General features: G+C 44.3%; 1 protein-coding gene and 1 long non-coding RNA gene across 5 annotated transcripts in view; one reads left to right on the top strand and one right to left on the bottom strand.

Moving 5' to 3' along the window:
- Positions 1-17387, top strand: part of NHERF2 (NHERF family PDZ scaffold protein 2) — a 110319-nt gene that overhangs the window by 39146 nt on the left and 53786 nt on the right. The gene's annotated exons all lie outside the window — the stretch shown is intronic.
- Positions 195-16116, bottom strand: LOC130283965 (uncharacterized). Its single transcript, XR_008846891.1, has 3 exons — positions 16093-16116; positions 4681-4746; positions 195-471 (listed from the first exon to the last, which is right to left on the bottom strand). It is a non-coding gene; the product is annotated as an uncharacterized LOC130283965 (long non-coding RNA).

Here is a 17387-nt window from a genome sequence, read left to right as displayed (position 1 = left end):
GTCTGGAGCCCCCCCTATAACTTTAAATTGTAATTGACAAGGCCATGAGTAATCCACTGTTTGGGTTGGTGGGTGCTGGACTCATGACCAGCCTAACCCTACACGATTAGAGTAAAGCTATAGTTCCTATATAACACGGATGTTGATGTTGCAGGAGAGTTCAGCCCTTACTGGTGGATTATGGTAAGCAGTGGAGCCGCATCAGACAGAAGGTTTGCATCTCATTGTAAAGCAGCAGAATGTACAATCCAGCTTTAGCCGCTAAGACTGTGCTTTATTATTTGTCAGGGCTGAAGCACAGAGAAGCCTTTGTTAGTGCATTTTTCTAGAGCCGGATTGTGGAGGGTGGGTGCAGGCTTAATCTAGACCTTTCACCTTATGCAATCACTTATGTGGCAGGATTTGTACATGAGCCTTCTGCAGATGACCTTCACGGCACGGCTGTCAGGGGAGACGTATTACTTACGGTGCCTGAGCAAAAAGAAAATAATAGAAATCAGGTGACTTAACAACAGAATAGGGACTAAACAGGACCTAAGCCAGTGGTCTCCAACCTGTGGACCTCCAGATGTTGCAAAACTACAACTCCTCAGCATGCCCGGACAGCGAACGGCTGTCCGGGCATGCTGGGAGTTGTAGTTTTGCAACATCTGGAGGTCCGCAGGTTGGAGACCACTGACCTAAACTGTTCACCCTGACCAGCCTGGTCCATTATATGGCCTAAAGACGACCTCAAACTGTTCATCCTAATATTTTGGGTCCATAATGTGGCCTATACAGGACAGAAATTGTTCATCCTGATCTTTCTGGTCCATAGGATCTAAAAATTGTAATCATTTCTTTCATTTATAAAAAAGGACCTAAGCTGGACCTGAAACTGCAACCCTGATCCTTTGGGGCTTAAGGGGTTATCCAGGAAAATTTTATATATATATATATATATATATATATATATATATATATATATATCAACTGGCTCCAGAAAGTTAAACAGATTTGTAAATGACTTCTATTAAAAAATCTTAATCCTTTCAGTACTTATGAGCTTCTGAAGTTAAGGTTGTTCTTTTCTGTCTAAATCCTCTCTGATGACACCTGTCTCGGGAAACGCCCAGTTTAGAAGCAAATTCCCATAGCAAACCTCTTCTAAACTGGGCGGTTCCCGAGACAGGTGTAATCAGAGATTACTTAGACAGAAAAGAACGACCTTAACTTCAGAAGCTCATAAGTACTGAAAGGATTAAGATTTTTTTAATAGAAGTCATTTACAAATCTGTTTAACTTTCTGGAACCAGTTGATATATAAAAAAAAAAAGTTTTCTCCTGGATAACCCCTTTAACAACAGAATAGGGACTAAACAGGACCTAAACCAGTGGTCTCCAACCTGCGGACCTCCAGATGTTGCAAAACTACAACTCCTCAGCATTCCCGGACAGCCAACGGCTGTCCGGGCATGCTGGGAGTTGTAGTTTTGCAACATCTGGAGGTCCGCAGGTTGGAGACCACTGACCTAAACTGTTCACCCTGACCAGCCTGGTCCATTATATGGCCTAAAGACGACCTCAAACTGTTCATCCTAATATTTCGGGTCCATAATGTGGCCTATACAGGACAAAAATTGTTCATCCTGATCTTTCTGGTCCATAGGATCTAAAAATTGTAATCATTTCTTTCATTTATAAAAAGGACCTAAGCTGGACCTGAAACTGCAACCCTGATCCTTTGGGGCTTAAAGGGGTTATCCAGGAAAATTTTTATATATATATATATATATATATATATATATATATATATATATATAAAAAAAAAAATATATATATATATATATATATATATATATATATATAATATATATCTATCAACTGGCTCCAGAAAGTTAAACAGATTTGTAAATTACTTCTATTTAAAAATCTTAATCCTTTCAGTACTTATGAGCTTCTGAAGTTAAGGTTGTTCAATTTTATTGTACCGTTTTACCTTTTTATACTCACAGCAGCCATTTTGTTTTCCCTCACAGTAGATTTCTCTACTTGTGGAAAACCTCAGATTTTCTTTACCCTAGATGTGTTCCTTGATGGAGACAATAGATGAGGCCGATTTTGTTTTATCTGGGTGGGGTGGCAGGATGTGCCTCCCGCTGACGAAGAACCCACACCCCGCCACTAAAATTTCCTCTCCTGCGCCTATATATAGATTATCACTAAAACACTCAACAATGGGTTTTAATGTATTGTCTGAATGGGATTTTGACCTGGGCTTCTTCCACGGCAGCTCTGTTCACACAGGCGGGTTACCCACTGGTTTCCCACTGCTGGGTTTGAACTGCTGTGGATTTTCCAATTACATTGAGTTTAATGGGGTCTACCGTGGAAAACATGCAGCGGGAAACTCGTGGGCATCCCACCTGTGTGAAGGTACACTAAGGTACCCTATTTGTATGCAGTCACACTTGCCAGCAGTCCCAATTCTTGTAGGACAAATTCACAAATTGGGTTGCAAGGTAGCCATTTTGAGGGGGTTTCAAATCAAGTTGGGCCTAAATATCCTGATATATATACAGTGACCCCTCGACCTACGATGGCCCCGACATACGATCATTTCAGCATGTGATGGTCTCTCAGAGGCAGCATCAACATACGATGCTTTTGTATGTCGGGGCCATCGCATAAACGGCTATCCGGCAGCGCAGACTGCTTCAGCTGCCACCGGATAGCCGTTTACGGTGCCCCGTGTGGTCCGCTGACGATCACTTACCTGTCCTCGGGGCTCCGGCGCGTCCTCTTCGGGATTCCCTGCATCGTCGGCGCTCTCCATCGATGTCATCACGTCGCTGCGCGCGCCGTCCCGTCATCCAATAGGAGCGGCGTGCGTAGCGACGTGATGGTGGTGACGGAGAGCGAGGATGCCGGGGAAGCAGAGGCCTTGCTGGAGCGTCGGGGACACCTCGGGGACGCGGCGACAGCGATGGACGGCGACATCCAGGGCAGCGGTGACGAGCGGTGACGGTCCGGAGCGGCGGGGACAGGTGAGTACAACTTCCTCTAACAGTGGTCTGCAACCTGCGGACCTCCAGATGTTGCAGAACTACAACACCCAGCATGCCCGGACAGCCAACGGCTGTCCGGGCATGCTGGGTGTTGTAGTTTTGCAACATCTGGAGGTCCGCAGGTTGCAGACCACTGTCCTATACTTTACATTGCACGGATCCCTCAACATGCGATGGTTTCAACAAACGATGGTCCATTTGGAACGGATAACCATCGTATGTTGAGGGATCACTGTATTTGCTAGTACATTATGTTGTATTTTCTCAAAAATTTTCTCAAAAAATTTAGTGTCAAAAACTGTAGAGCAATAAAAGAGAGAAGGAAGACAAGGAGAGGACAGCGCCTCGTGTGATTTCGTGGGTATATTTTCCCACACGACCCCCGTGTAATGTGCGCTCACCTGGGGAATTCTTGAAAAAAGCTTATCACCCCCTCCATATGGGGTCAGACGAGAGATCTCGGGCTGCAGCCTGCAGAAACTCAGGTGGAGGTCGGCAGAGATTAGAGTCGCTGAAGGAGGAAAAGATGTTCAGTAAAAGTATCCAGTTTAGTAAAAGTATTCACATTTATTTGTGCATACATATGTCAGGATTCGGCTGGCTGGTGGTGGATCCTCTGTGTCAGCGAGGGTTTGGCGTGGACCGTGTCGGTGGACCGGTTCTAAGTTGCTACTGGTTTTCACCAGAGCCCGCCGCAAAGCGGGATGGTCTTGCTGCGGCGGTAGCAACCAGGTCGTATCCACCGGTAGCGGCTCAACCTCGCTGACTGCTGAGACTGGCGCGGTACAGGAGGACTAGACAGAGGCGAGGTCAGACGTAGCAGAAGGTCAGGGCAGGCGGCAAGGTTCGTAGTCAAGGGCAACGGCAGAAGGTCTGGAAACACTGGTAAAGGCACTCACAAAACGCTTTCACTAGGCACTAAGGCAACAAGATCCGGCAAGCACAGGAAGGGGAAGTGGGTTTATATAAGCCTGGAGCAGATGGAAGCTAATTACACTGATTGGGCCAGCCACCAATTAATGGTGCACTGGCCCTTTAAATCTCAGAGAGCCGGCGTGCGCGCGCCCTAGAGAGCGGGGTCGCGCGTGCCGGGACGTGACAGCCAGGGAACAGGACAGGTGAGTAGATTGGGATGCGACCCGCGGGCGGGCGCGTCCCGCTACGCGGATCGCATCCCCGCCGGCAGTGACAGTGCAGCGCTCCCGGTCAGCGGGTCTGACCGGGGTGCTGCAGAGGGGAGACCGCCGTGAGCGCTCCGGCGTAACAACATATAGGCAAGACCTGAACTTTTTAAATCTGCAGTTGAGAAAGGGGTCACCTAACCCCAAAACGCGTCTTGCTTGTCTGTTCCTATATGTATGCACAAATAAATGTGAATACTTTTACTAAACTGGACTGGAACTGAAATCGATCTCCTAAGGGCAGCGCCGCTGCAGAACATCTTTTCCTCCTTCAGAAATTCTAAAAACTTGTAGAATCTGACAGGAATTTATACCTCGTGGGAGATGATGTCCTCTGTTTTCTATTTGTGCATGGATTCAATTTCCAACATGGCTTCCTGTTGAATGTTTTTGCCTCTCCTTGCTGATGTATTGGGTGATGAAGGGGCCCCCGTGTCCCACATGGTACTTACATAATGTTCTGCCGTAATGTTGATGGGACGAGATAAGGGAGGTTAGATATGTTCTTCAGCCTTTATCTGTAACATAAACAGCTCTGCTACGTTTATAAGGTTGGACAAGACGTGAAGTTTCTGTCATGAAATACTTTCCGTGTCTGTGGGGGATTCACCAGAACCTGGCATCTGGCCTGTACTTTGTTTTACCTCTTAGAGAAAATTCTTTAATTTTCTAAAGAGATTCTTTATTATCCTTCCTGGACTTATTAGCTGCTGAATACTACAGAGGAAATTCTTTTCTTTTTGGAATGCTCTCTGATGACATCACAAGCACAGTTCTCTCTGCTGACGTTATTATAATAATAATAACGCTTTATTTATTGTTGTCTTTAGTGGGATTTGAACCCAAGTCCCCAGCACTGCAAGGCAGCAGTGCTAACCACTGAGCCACCATGCTGCCCTTAGCATTCACCTGCTATGTATGGATGCTAAAATGGACAGAGATGTCAGCAGAGAGCACTGTGCTCGTGATGTCATCAGTGTTCCAAAAAGAAAGGAATTTCCTCTGTAGCATTCAGCAGCTAATAAGTACTGGAAGTATTAAGATTTTTTAATAGAAGTAATTTACAAATATGTTTAACTTTCTGCCACTAGTTGATTTAAAAGAAAAAAGGTTTTCACCGGAGTACCCCTATAAGCTTTAATGGGGTTGTCCTACCTCGGCTTTTACAGGTTTTCCAGCATAGGCCCAGGAGCAACGCCGTTTACTTTACTGTTTACATGCAACTCCCATTAAAGCCGCTGGTCAGTGTTTGGAACAAACGGTTCTGAACGCTGGAGCCGACGTGTCATTCCCCCGCCCCCTCATGACGTCACGCCCCACCCCCTCAATGCAAGTCTATGGCTGTCACACCCCCTCCCATATACTTGCATTGAGGGGATGTGGCGTGATGTCATGAGGGGGTGGGGCTTTAACGTAACGAGCTCCCGACTCCAGTGTTCAGAACAGTTTGACATGGACAGAGGTGTCAGCAGAGAGCACTGTGGTCAGACTGGAAAGAGCTCCAGAAAGAAATACAACTTCCTCTGTAGTATACAGCAGCTGATAAGTACTGGAAGGAATAACATTTTTAAATAGAAGTACAGTGGTCCCTCAACATACGATGGTAATTCGTTCCAAACGACCCATCGTTTGTCGAATCCATCGTATGTTGAGGGATTCGTGCAATGTAAAAAGTGCATTTAATACTCACCTGTCCCCGCCGCTCCGGACCGCGTCCTCACCGCTCCCGATGCTGTCCCGCTGCTCCGGCGTCTTCTTCGGGATCCTCCGGCTTCTTCCGCATCTTCTCCGGTGTCCGGGCCTCACTTTCTGGTGACGTTATTACGTTGGTGCGCCGGGACGGCGTGCGCAGCGACATAATAACGACGCCGGAAAGCGAGGCCCGGACCCCGCAGAAGATGCAGAAGACGCCGGAGGATCGCGAAGTGGACCCTAAGTGACCCCTCGTTGGACTCCTGTTCACCCATACTTTATTTGGTTTATTGTGGATGAATAGGCTGACAGTTTTCCTTTAAGAAGTGTCTGACAGCGGCATTGCAACCCATCTACCATCAGGGACTGTGGTGCTGCCCCCGTACACATTAGATTTGGATGCCTTTTCAATGAATGTGTATTACTAGTGCAGTGCATTATGGGAGCTCAGATCACAGTTAAAGGGGTGCTCCGCTGCACAGCGTTTGGAACAAACCTTGTGATGTCATAGCCCTGCCCACTCGATGCAAGTCTATGGGAGGGGGCGTGACAGCTGTCACGCCCCCTCCCATAGACTTGCATTGAGGGGACGGGGCGCAATGCCATGAGGGGTGGCTCTATGACGTCACGAGCTGCCGCCTCCAGCGTTCGGATCAGTTTGTTCCAAACGCTGAGCGGCGGAGTACCCCTTTAACTTTCCTGCTTCGGCCATTTTTTATTTTTTCGACCACCTGGCCAGAAAACCCATAAGAGCAGAAGTGGTCAACCCCTTTAGTGAAGTAAATGGGGCACTTCCCTCTACCTGTGGACAGCTGTGGTGCTGCTTTTGTACGGAAGCAGCCATGTTTTTCCTTATTTTGGACATCCCCATTAGTCCCTCCTATTGTCCTGTCTATTTACACAATCCCGTGACAGTCCTGCATAAGTAATCTGAGAGCGACTGGTTACTAGAGACACATTGCTTGACAACCTAATTGAAAACACTGGTTGCTAAGCAGTTTATCCTTAGCAACCGAAATTTACCCAGCAGATAAACTCAAAGGCTTGGCACACTTTCATCAATTGTATGCCAACCCGGGACTGAAGCTGCCCTTTCACCTTCAATAGCTGACAACCAAATTGATGTTCAGCTGACCACTAGGACTAAAACTCATCTGAGACTTCCTGTCCTGTCTGAGATGATAAGGAGGAGGCTGCTGGAAAGTGATCTGTACAGAATTACAGTAAAAGGTGACTACAGTATATAGAGTAGACAGTAGGAGCTCAGCCTCCCCCTTCTCTATAGAATGACCTCTGCACATGCTCACAAACAAAAGAACAGGGTCTATGTCCATGGGGCTTGCCGTAAAGCATATTTCCAAACGCTGTTTAAAACAGATCAAGCAAGATGGCTGTCCTCACAATAATGTACTAAAAATAAAAATACAATAAAAAATAAATTAAAAAAAAGAGACCGATTAGAAAAGAGCTGGAGCTTATCAGTAAATAAAAAATGGCTGGGGTCCTGTCGATCAGATGACTTCTTTTAGCAGGTGTCTGACACCTGGGGTTCTGTATGGGTTTCTCTTGGTTTCCTCATACAGTAGCTGACCGCTCTTAGGCTGGGTTCACACTATGTTTTTGCAGTACAGTTCCCGTATCAAGTTTTTGCTAAAAAACGGATTCCTCAAAACCGGACTAAACTGTATCAAAACGAGTGTACAGATTTTAATCCGTATACAGTTTGAAAAATTATTGTTGCATCCGTTTTTTAAGAAAAAAATGTATACGTTTTAAAACTTTTCATTCCATTATGAATAAAGTTTCACTTGTTTGATTGAAATTCAGAGAAAAAAACTGTGCAAAGTAAAAAAACGTATGGTGAAAACTGGATAAAACCGTACGTTCATATGGTTCTGTACAGTTCCTATTGACTCCCATGTTAAAAAAAAAAAAAAGTATACGTTTCAATACGGTTTTTCACCCGAACCAAAAACCGTGGTAGACTACAGTTTTGGGTACTGACAAAACCGTACAGGATGCAAAATAGACACAACCTGATGCATCTTTTGGCATACGGTTCTCAATGGAGAGTCAATGCATACGGTTTTCAATACGATTCCGTGCGGTTTTCAAATTAAAAACGTATACGGGAACTGTACTGCAAAATCGTGGTGTGAACCCAGCCTTATCCTTTCCTCTGCTCTTGTGCTCAGACTGTCGGGTGGCGTTCACCTTCACACAAGCAGACAGCAAAAAATAGAAGTATGTCCGGCACCGCGATAGCAGGTAAAACCTCCTGGCCATGACTAAGGGCACTAATGCTCGAAACGCGTATGCTACTACGCTCTGTGTAGATGTTAAATACAGACAAGGAGAGCGCTCCTAGTGTGATAACGTGTTGTAAAGAGAAGCTGGAAAACAAGCAGAAATGCTCACCGAGTATAGTTGTACTGCAACCAAGTACAACTATGGTGAAAGCGTGGGATAACCCTTCAACGGGCGAAGAACGGCAGCCGCTCCTGGCAACACAGGTGAAGCACTCAGACGGATCCCTCCAAGGAACAGCCCAGGATAAAAGCAGCGCACAAGACTTCAAAGGTAAAATGGTTTATTTACCCGGCATGCAACGCGTTTCGCTGGACAACCAGCTTCATCAGGCATGCCTGATGAAGCTGGTTGTCCAGCAAAACGCGTTGCATGCCGGGTAAATAAACCATTTTACCTTTGAAGTCTTGTGCGCTGCTTTTATCCTGGGCTGTTCCTTGGAGGGATCCGTCTGAGTGCTTCACCTGTGTAGATGTTATCAGTTTTTATTCCTCAATAAACTGGAGGTTTTAGCGGCAATCGTGGTGCCGGACATACTTTGGTTTTTGCTGTCTCTTGGTTTTCTGGTTCCTCCTCCGCTTGTAAAAATGAGATATACATCAAAAAGTGCTGACACCCAGAGGTCAGGCCGAGGTACACGAGTGAAGGACTTTTTACGAGGCAGATTCTTTCTACACCATTAACGTTTTCACTACCTGGAAAAGTACTGACAAATGATAGGGCTCGTCCAGGATTAGAAAACCTTCTAGAAAGAGCACCACACCTGTCCACGGCACGACCATATTCATATCAAAGGAATCGAGTCACACAATTGGATACAGGAAGCCGCCATGTTTTTTCACCCTTTCAACGGGTTAAAAAAAAAATCTACTTTTTTTTTTTTAAATCAACTTGTGCCAGAAAGTTATACAGATTTGTAAATGACTTCTATTTAAACATCTTAATCCTTTCAGTACTTATCAGCAGCTGTATAATACAGAGGAAGTTCTTTTTCTTTTTGAATTTCTTTTCTGTCAAGACCACAGTGCTCTCTGCTGACACCTCTGTCCAGGTCAGGAACTGTCCAGAGCAGGAGAGGTTTGCTATGGGGATTTGCTCCTGCTCTGGACAGTTCCTGACATGGACAGAGGTGTCAGCAGAGAGCACTGTGGTCAGACAGAAAAGAAATTCAAATAGAAAAGAACTTCCTCTGTATTATACAGCAGCTGATAAGTACTGGAAGGATTAAGATTTTTTTTAATAGAAGTCATTTACAGATCTGTTTAACTTTCTGGCACCAGTTGATTAAAAAAAATTAATAAAATGTTTTCCACCGGAGTACCCCTTTATGTGGTGTTAAACATCCAAAACAAGCACCAACACATTATGGCTTGGCCATATCTCTGCCACATATGAACCCAAGGATCTCAACCAGTGTTAATACCACAAGTAGCAATGGGATTTCTAAACCGGAGGGAGTCATCTAGGGTTGTCACCTGGCCGGTATTTTTATATAAAAAATATGCAATGGCCGGTATTTATCCAACCAATCCTCCAACTCACGGAATGTTGCACCATATACTATACCGGTGTTTCCCAACCAGAGAGCTTCATGCTGTTGCAGGACTACAACTCCCAGCATGCCCGGACAGCCGTTGGCTGTCCGGGCATGCTGGGAGTTGTAGTTTTGCAACAGCTGGAGGCACCCCAGGTTGGGATACACTGACCTATACTATATACTACTATATAGTCCAACATGCTGGGAGTTGTAGTTTTGCAACAGCTGGAGGCACCCCAGGTTGGGATACACTGACCTATACTATATACTACTATATAGTCCAACATGCTGGGAGTTGTAGTTTTGCAACAGCTGGAGGCACCCCAGGTTGGGAAACACTGACCTATACTATATACTACTATATAGTCCAACATGCTGGGAGTTGTAGTTTTGCAACAGCTGGAGGCACCCCAGGTTGGGAAACACTGACCTATACTATATACTACTATATAGTCCAACATGCTGGGAGTTGTAGTTTTCGTTTGGGGCAGCTGCTGAGCCATAGGCTGTATCAGGGCATGCTGGGAGTTGTAGTTAGTAACTAACCGCAACTCCCGAATTTAAAAAAAAAAGGGATCAAAAAGTCCCATCAAAACATAAATGATACTGTTAAAAACTACAGATCTGGGGGCAAAAAAAGACCCCTCATACAGGCCCCGTATAAGGAGAAATATAAAAGTAATAGGGGTCAGAATAGGACAAAATTTTCCCCGCATATGTGTATCCTGTGATGTCACGCATATATAATTAATTATGCAAATTAGCATGGCCGGTATTTTTTTGGGCAAGAAAGGGGGCAACCCTACCTATCAGTCTACATCTAGTAGGGTCCTTGACCTTTATCTTTCCAAACTCATCAGTATATTCTTATTACTGAAATTGTCGGCACCATTTATAGGGTTGGGGTTGAACATCTAAAACAAGCGCCAACACTTTAGCTTTGCCTTATCTCTGCTACGTATGAACTTATTCTAAGGTCGTAGCTTAGGGATCTCCACCAGTGTGATCTTCTTGTTTGACGTGATAAGATCCCGTCCTTAGTATGCTCCTTTGTAAAGTAAAGCCGTTTTCTTCTATGGTAACTTCTGAAGCTTGGTTCTTAAAGAATTGTGGGATGGAGACAAAGATTCAGGCCTTAAAGGCGTACTTCGCCGAAAAACATCTTATCCCCTATCCAAAGGTCAAGATGTCTGATCGCGGGAGTCCCACCACTTGACCCCCCTGCGATTTTCAGGCCGGCAGCGGCAGCGTCCGGAACACGAGAGCTTGGAGTGATGTCACGGCACGCCACGTCAATTCATGTCTATGGGAGGAGGCGTGACGGCTACTACGTAGCCGTCACGCCTCCTCCCATAGACATGAATGGAGAGGGGGTGGTGGCTGTATTCGCTGTAGCGGTTGGAGTCGCCAGTCCTCCAGCACGGAGCGGAGTTCCTTTGGACAGGGTATAAGATGTCTTTCGGTGGAGTACCCCTTTAAGTTGCAATGGGTCTTCTTAAAGGAGTAGTCCAGTGCTGAAAAACGTATCCCCTTTCCTAAGGATAGGGGATAAGTTTCAGATCGCGGGGGGGCTGACCGCTGGGGTCCCCCACGATCTCCTGAACGGGGCCCCGGGAAGCCTGCGGGAAGGGGGCGTGTTGACCACCGCAGGAAGCGGCGGCTGACACGCCCCCTCAATACAACTCAATGGCAAAGCCGGAGCACTGCCTTCAGCAATCTCCGGCTCTGCCATAGCGCTGTATTGAGGAGGGGTGTCGGCCGCTGCTTCCTGCAGTGGTCGACACCCTCTATATGGCCAGCGAGCCGGGGCCCCGTACAGGAGATCGCGGGGGGCCCCAGTGGTCGGACCCCCCGCGATCTTAAACTTATCCCTTATCCTTAGTTTTTCAGCACTGGACTACTCCTTTAACTCTAGGGAGTCATCCATCGGTCTACATCTAGTAGGGTCTATGACCTTCATCTTTCGCAAACTCAACGGTATATTCTTGTTACTGGAATTGTCGGCACCATTTATAGTAACAGGAAGGTGAGGGAAAGCTTATCCAGTTATCTTACAAATAAGTAGCTCAGATTATGTAGCATCAGCTTGTTTTATAAGGGAGCAATAAAGTTTTTTATGAGCCTGTTGCTTATAAGTTATGGAGGGATGGTATGTTACCTATGATTACTTTCATGGTATAAGATGTACAACCTCCATTAGTCTTTTCAGCCGTCTTGCCTTATGTTTACAGACCTTTGATGGTTCTTGCTGACCGCAGAGACATTTCCTAAAATCCAGACCACTCTGCATGGACCAGGGTGTTCAGAAAGGATAGCTAATGCTGTTGTTTTGTGCATAGGTTTTCCTTTTTTTTTGCCATTTTTGACACTTTTTTTTTTTTTTAGAAAAACACCAGGCCTGGACAAGAGCACAGGAGGTTAAGGGTTAAAATGTTACTTTTACTGGGATAATACTATAGCATGAAGACTCATTTGTATGTATATCTCATTGAGACACAACCTTTTTATTCTAGCGATATTTGGGGGGTCTCGCTCATGGACCTCCACTGGTTATATCCTGTGACGTACCAATAAGAGGTTAGAAGGCATAGAAAATAATATGGGCTACATTTTCTACTATAGTGTTGTTGATTTCTAACCTGTATGTATACAGTACATATATAGAAATTTCCAACCTGGATGTAAAGATATATAGAAATTTTCAACCTGGATATAGCAATTTTATCTTTACATCCAGGTTGGAAATTTCTATATATCTATACATTCTGGTAGAAAATTTCTATATTTCTGTACAGATTTCTAATAATTTCGAACCTGGATGTATACATATATAGACATTTACAACCTGGATGTAAAGATGTTTAGAGATTTCCAACCTGGATGTATAGACATATAGAAATGTTTAACCTGAATGTACAGATTTCTAATCATTTCCAACCTGGATGTATATTCAGGTTAAACATTTCTATAGGCCTATACATCCAGGTTGGAAATCTCTATACATCTTTACATCCAGGTTGGAAATGTCTATATATCTATACATCCTGGTGGGAAATTTCTATATGTCTGTACAGATTTCTAATAATTTCAAACCTGGATGTATACATGTAAAGACATTTCCAACCTGGATGTAAAGATGTATAGAGATTTCCAACCTGGATATATAGACATATTGAAATGTTTAACCTGAATGTACAGATTTCTAATAATTTCCAACCTGGATGTATATTCAGGCTGCACATTTCTATATGTCTATACATCCATACAAATCTCTACATATTTACATCCAGCTTGGAAATCTCTATATATGTTTACATCCAGGTTGGAAATTATTAGAAATCTGTAAAGACATACAGAAATTTCCTACCAGGATGTATAGATATATAGAAATTTCCAACCTGGATGTAAAGATATATAGAAATTTCCAACCTGGATATATAAATCTTTAGAAATGTTTAACCTGTATGTAAAGATATATAGAAATTGTCAACCTGGGTGTATAGATATATAAAAAAAAATTCCCAGGCTACATTTATAGATATCACTAGAAAATACATTCTAAAGCGTCAAGTTCTGTTTCTCATATATAGTACTTGTAGCGACAGGTGGAAACAATTCTGAGCATCATTATTAAACTTCAAGCGGTTCCACATTTTTGCGCATAAATCAGCGTGGCCGGCAGATCCATCACCCACTTGTACACATCACATTTTCCGCTGCATACTCAATCACACATGGGTCGGCAGAACTCGCCACTACCAGTGTTTGTCTTGTATGCAAAGCTGAATATTTATTTCAAAAGACAGGACCTGTCTTTTGTGTACAAACATTTTGTGCTTGTTCTATCCAGCGTAAAACGCATCCGGTCAGACGTCATGTGAGTTGCCCGCCTAACGCGATAATTGTTTTACCAGAAAAAATGGTTTTACTCTGCCAAAAAGAGCTACTCCAGTCAAATAGGAAAATTCTCCTACTGTCTTGATGCAGTATTAGTGGTAACTAAATATTTTGCTTGCTTGACTTGAATAGTGACAACATTTTGCGATATGCGGTCAGAGCACTAGTCAGTGGCCAGCATTTATCATTGTAGGTGTAAGGCCCCTTTCACACTACGGGTATCATCCTGCTTTTTTACTGCCATTTTACAATAACGGATGCAATAACTGGTAATAACAGTTGATAACTGACGACCATCATCCGTTATTTTTAATGGGGTTTTTCTTAAAAAAAACTGATGTTGTTCATCCGTTATCATCCGTTATTACCAGTTACATCAGTTTTTTTTATTTTGATTTTTTTTATCAGGTTAAACCTTTTTTCTATAAAGCTGTACTGAGCATGCTCAGTACAAAAATCTGACGTTAATGGGGTACTCCGATGGAAAACTTTTTTTTTTTTATCAACTGGTGCCAGGAAGTTAAACAGATTTGTAAATGACTTCTATTAAAAAATCTTAATCCTTCCAGTACTTATTAGCTGCTGAATACTACAGAGGACATTCTTTTCTTTTTGGAACACCACAGTGCTCTCTGCTGACATCATGACCACAGTGCTCTCTGCTGACATCTCTGTCCATTTTAGGAACTGTCCAGAGCAGCATATGTTTGCTATGGGGATTTTCTCCTACTCTGGACAGTTCTTAAAATGGACAGAGGTGTCAGCAGAGAGCTCTGTGTTCCAAAAAGAAAATAATTTCCTCTGTAGTATTCAGCAGCTAATAAGTACCGGAAGGATTAAGATTTTTTAATAGAAGTAATTAAAGGCCCCTTTCACACTACAGGTATCATCCTGTAAAAAAAACCTCGGCAAAAAGTCATTGCATTAGTTTTTTTCATCCATTATTGTAAAATAACGGCATTAAAAAAGCAGGATGATACCTGTAGTGTGATAGGGGCCTAGGTGAAGCATGTTTCTACACCTTTTTTTTGTGTGTGTGCTGATAATGTGTAGAAAAACCTAATTTATTAAATGGTCGCAGGGCATTTGATTAATTTTGTGCAGGTCTCATTTTCTGAAATTTCTCTCTTCACATACACCAAAAAGCTAAGCTAAGTCTGGGCTGGTGTAGTTTTAGAGACCTTTCAGTGGCTTTGCGCCTTTTTAGAGCCTTTTCACAAAAAGGCGCAGTTCATAAAATCCTTACATGTCATGTTTATTGCCAAAATCAGTGGATTGCAACTCAAAATCAGCAGAAATGTGCAAACCAAAAGGGGCAAAACCAGCGCAAATAAACCCTTTTTTGCACCTTTTCTAGACAAAAAAATAAAAAACAGTCTAAAGACAATGATAAATGTCAACCAGTATGCCTTCCCTCAGAGCCTAGAATACATTAGGGGATGACAATGAGCACAGAAGAAAGTTCCTACCATGGCACAGTACTTGATGGGAAAAAACATAGAAAACCTTACGTTTTACTTAAAGGGGTATTCCGGGCAAAAACATCTTATCCCCCTATCGAAAGGATAAGGGATAAGATGTCTGATCGCAGGGGGCCGCCGCTGGGACTCCACACAATCTTCCTGCAGCAGCCCGCATTCTATACGTAGCTGCATCTGCAGTTTCGGAAACCGCCGGGCTTCAGAGACGGGGACGTGACGTCACGCCACGCCCCCTCTATTCATGTCTATTGGAGGGGGCGTTGCGGCCGTTACGCCCCCTCGAATAGAAATGAATAGAGGGGGAGTGGCGTGATGTCACGTCCCTATCTCGAAAGCCCGGCGGTTTCCGAAACTGCAGACACAGCTACGTATAGAATGCGGGCTGCTGCAGGAAGATCGTGTGGGGTCCCAGCGTCGGGCCCCCCGCGATCAGACATCTTATCCCTTATCCTTTCGATAGGGGATAAGATGTTTTTGCCCGGAATACCCCTTTAAATTTCAGTTGTTGCCCTTTAATGTGGTTATTCCATGTCATACATGTGGTCCGCCCCATGAGTCAGATAAGAAGCAGCCATTGAGAGACATTCATCTTGCCATAAAAAAACTGTGATCTGTCGGGACAATGATCTGTCACAAACATTTGGAAGCAATGACCCTTATGTGAACAAAGCAAAAGTCTGCGCCATATCACCACAACAAATCTCTTCCAAGCTGCGCGACCGAAATGATGGGCACTAGCAAAGTCACACGCAGGCTGCAACAAAAAATCTATCAAGTTGGATTTCGGACAACTGTCAGAACTGTCGCAGTCATGTTGTGTCGCAACTTGACCACGTTGACAATCATTGGATGTGATGCTGTGCAGCCAATGTAGCTTTAAAGGAGTACTCCAGGATGTAAAAATTGTGTTTCAGACTGCCGGCAGTAAAAAAAAAAAAAGGGATACATACCTATCGCTGGTCACTTTGGTAACCCGCACCAGCCTCCGCCTCAATCCTCTTCCTGGTTGCCTGTGGTTGGTGAGTCATACTGCACTCAGCCAATCACCAGCCACAGCGAAGTCTCGCATCATAGGGCGATAGGCTGAGCGGCAGTGTAACATTTTCGGTTCTGGCACCAGGAAGAAGACCAGTGCCGGGGGCGAAAATGTCACACCGTTGTTCAACCTATCGCCGTCCAAGGCGGGACTTCGCTGCGGCTGATGAATGGCTGAGTGCAGTATGGCTCACCAACCACCGGCAACCAGGGTTACCGGAGGCACCGGGGTAGTGGTAGCAGGTATGTAATCATTATTTTTTTTTTTTTTTACTGCTGGCAGTCTGAAACCCAATTTTTACATCCCGGAGTACTCCTTTAACCCAGTTTTGGAGCTGTATACCTCATCATATGCTATCCTAGCATTATTTAGAGTCAGGGTCACCCCTTTATTCCTCTATTCGCTCGGTGTCGTGACTGCGTGAACGTCCGGGCTTCATGAAGACGAGTTCACGTCCGGGAAGACTGCAGTGTGTGTGCGGAGGATGCAGAGGGTCAGGAATCTGGGCAGAGAGACCTGATACATGTAGCTCATTTTTTCCCCCCACATCTTTCAGCTTTGTGTAAACACTGATAACTACAGGGAAAACGTCACTGTTTTACGGACCATCTGTCAAGAGGATTAGAGTGTTTTTCCTGCAGGAATAGTAGACATGCTGGCTGCTCTCTGTAAATATTATCAATCTGTTTGCTTATTTGCTCTGTGATAGGCTTCCCCCCCCCCCCCCCATTTTCTATCTATAGTAGTAAAGAGCCAAGTTCCTTACCACGCACGGTGAGATCTTTTTAAGTCTAGAGTTCCTCTTAAGAGTTCTCCAAAAATATGCACTCAAAACCAATAATTTCACTTTGGATGGAACTTTCTTCCTTTTTGGTTCCCCAAATATAAATACTTGAGGTCCTGAACTTGCATGAGGCAGTCAGGGCCTAGTTTCACATCTGCAATGGTTGCCACCAAGCTTATGACTGTCATAGTCTGTAATGGATAAGCTAAAATGCCTATTTAGAATATGCTTGCTAAAATGGCCACTCGCTAGCTCGCTCCCCCTCCCATCGTGTTTAAAACAATGTGTATAAGATGGTGCCTCCAGAGAGAGCTACACCCAAGATGATGAGACCCACGTGCTGTATGAGGAACACCTACAGATGGAAGAAATTTGTGATCGACCTATTATCGGTTTGGCCAATATTATCGGCCGATATTCACGAT

This window comes from Hyla sarda, chromosome 8 (assembly GCF_029499605.1).
Source record: "Hyla sarda isolate aHylSar1 chromosome 8, aHylSar1.hap1, whole genome shotgun sequence".
Taxonomy (NCBI): domain Eukaryota; kingdom Metazoa; phylum Chordata; class Amphibia; order Anura; family Hylidae; genus Hyla; species Hyla sarda.
This window is presented reverse-complemented; position numbering and strand designations above follow the sequence as displayed.